This window comes from Euprymna scolopes, chromosome 40 (assembly GCF_053919585.1).
Source record: "Euprymna scolopes isolate OS-2025 chromosome 40, ASM5391958v1, whole genome shotgun sequence".
Lineage (NCBI taxonomy): Eukaryota > Metazoa > Mollusca > Cephalopoda > Sepiida > Sepiolidae > Euprymna > Euprymna scolopes.
The window spans coordinates 8,710,459-8,712,869 of NC_136521.1; the positions used below are offsets into that span (position 1 = coordinate 8,710,459).

The 2,411-nt window shown below is 45.6% G+C and overlaps 1 pseudogene; it reads right to left on the minus strand.

Annotated features, from left to right (window-relative positions):
- Positions 1-275: 275 nt before the first annotated feature.
- Positions 276-402, minus strand: LOC145265818 (U2 spliceosomal RNA; annotated as a pseudogene).
- Between the last annotated feature and the right edge of the window lie 2,009 nt (positions 403-2,411).

Below are 2,411 nucleotides of genomic sequence, written 5' to 3' on the forward strand. Positions count from 1 at the left end.
ATAGCCATTAGTCGCGTGCTCTCGTGTAATGAATGAATGCGTGAATGTAGAATTGATATGGAATTCTTAAAGATAAACTAAAATGACCGAAAAATGTGCTGAAATGACTTAAATAAATAAAAAGTAAATGACTTTAATGACTTTAATGAACGTAAGGATGAATTGAATGACCTTAATAATGACTTGAATGCTTAAAAAAATAACTGGAATCCTTCAAAAACAACTTGAATGATCTGGAGAATCACTTGAATGGCTTTGAGACTGACTGGTTTTAAAGTGGGTGATGATTTTACATTAAATTAATACAGAAGAGTGATCCCCCACTTTATATCACAATAAGTACAGCATGTAGTAAGAACAGATACTACACTTTGATCTTGGCCAAAAGGCCAAGAAAAGGGTATTTATTTGCTCCCACACCGAGCAAATAAGGCACAAGGCCGATTTTTAAAGTGAGATGTGAAGGGGAAATGGGGACCAACTCCCCGGGGAGTAGGGAAGCTGGATAGTGACAATTGGTATGAAGGGTGTCCCCTACATTGACCAAGGTCTTATATGTGGGGTCGCCCCCACATATGGTCTTTGCTTGCAGTATCTGCCGGAACAGATACTACACTTTGAGATATTAAATCCTTTATTCATGTTAAAAATACATTGAAAATCAACAATGAACAAAAAACTTAGGCACATTGCCAACTCAAAAGGGGGAATTGTGGGGGTCGTTGGTCATCCTTGTCACTCCAGAACTAAACAAAATCAAAAGTTTCTCCCAGCTAGTATCTTTCACCATAATACCGCATTCACCCTTTCATACTGGGGGACATCCTACTTAACTCCCAATTTTTAAAACATTTTTTATTGATGTGTAAAAACAAAAAAAGATAATAAAATGGTACAATAATTCATTTGTGTCGAGGGCGGGGGGGAAGGGGCGATTAGTAGGACCCTCCCAACCCGTCTAGTTGATAGACTGCCCGTTCCACTAGGTTTGTAAAAGGAACCTGGCTTCTGCGGGTCAGTCTCTAAGTGGGGATGCCCTCTAGATGGGGGTGAATGGAGAAAAGAAAATTTTGTGGGTAAGGAATGGGGGTTAGTTTGTATTTCTTTCTCTCCAAGATGAGTGAAATTTAAAAAACAAAAATTGCAAGAAAGAGGGGGCGGGGATCTTGGAGGCTTCCTAATCAGGGAGGGATGGAACACAAACTCAGCTAGCTGAGAGGCTATTTGTTAAATTTTACTTTACGGAACTGCGTGTTCCACACCTAGGCGGGGAACACGTATTCAAATTTGGCTCCTCTTCGTACACACAAACTTGCTACCTGTATCCATCTTCTGTCAAATGCCGCGCAATGCAGCCTTCTTCTATCACATCTGATCTTGACCCATAGTTGGTGTTTAAAGAAAGCGATCAGATCCTGATCAGAAAAAGACAACAGCCCCCGGCAACCTTGCAGACCTGACATCCAAATCACCATTCACGCCACGGCCAGAATTGTAATGTAGACCATTTGTCTTTCCCGGTCCCATGGTGGCCTCACATTGTCCACGACATTGGATACGGTAATTGGGCGAGGATGCTCAGGATCGATGCGAGCCGTCACCTCACTGACATACGACCAGTACCGGCGGAGTTCGCGGCAATCGAAGAAAGCATGTTCAGTCGTTTTTACGGCTGTTGTCTCACAACGGGGACAATCAGGCGACTCCAAAAACCCGGAACTGCATTGTACGTTGTTGAGTGGAAGTGCATTTCGGGCCAATCGCCAGGTCAGAGAGAACTCCGAATTGTTCAGATGACTCGAACCTGGCACCCAGCTCTATGCAGAGCGGATCTCACTCTGCTGCCAACCCAAACGTGCACATAGCAGTCCGTCAGCGGCCCCCTTCACTAGATCCCTGTGGAGTTTCCTACGGGTAGCAGTCACAAGGTCGCTGGACCTTGGTAGTCGTTTTAGCGCGGCTCAGCACTCTTTCATGTAGGCAGATTTTCCCCGCGGCCTGCGACGGCTCTCAATAGAAGGGTCAAGAACAAGGTCAGGGAATGCGGCAGTAACCACAGGGTGCCACGGTTGGTCATCTTGCATATAGTGGCTCAGGAAGGCTAGCCTCTCAGCGTCTCGATGACACTTCAAGTCCGGCATTCCCAAGCCTCCCTCACACGGACGTTGAATACAGACCTGTCTGCTCATCCAGTGTCTTCCTCTGTCCCAAAGAAGCGAGGACAAGAGTTCGACAAGAGCTGTTAGGTGTTGTGCAGGCAGGGGAAGTACGGCCAGTCGGTAAAGGATGAGAGGAAAGACGTAAGTGGCGCACGCCTCAGCTCTACCCTTTAAGTAAAGTTTCCTAGGAAGCCACGAATTGATTGCAGCCTCCACCTTTGACCGTACCTCCAACCAATTTTTGTCAAGCTG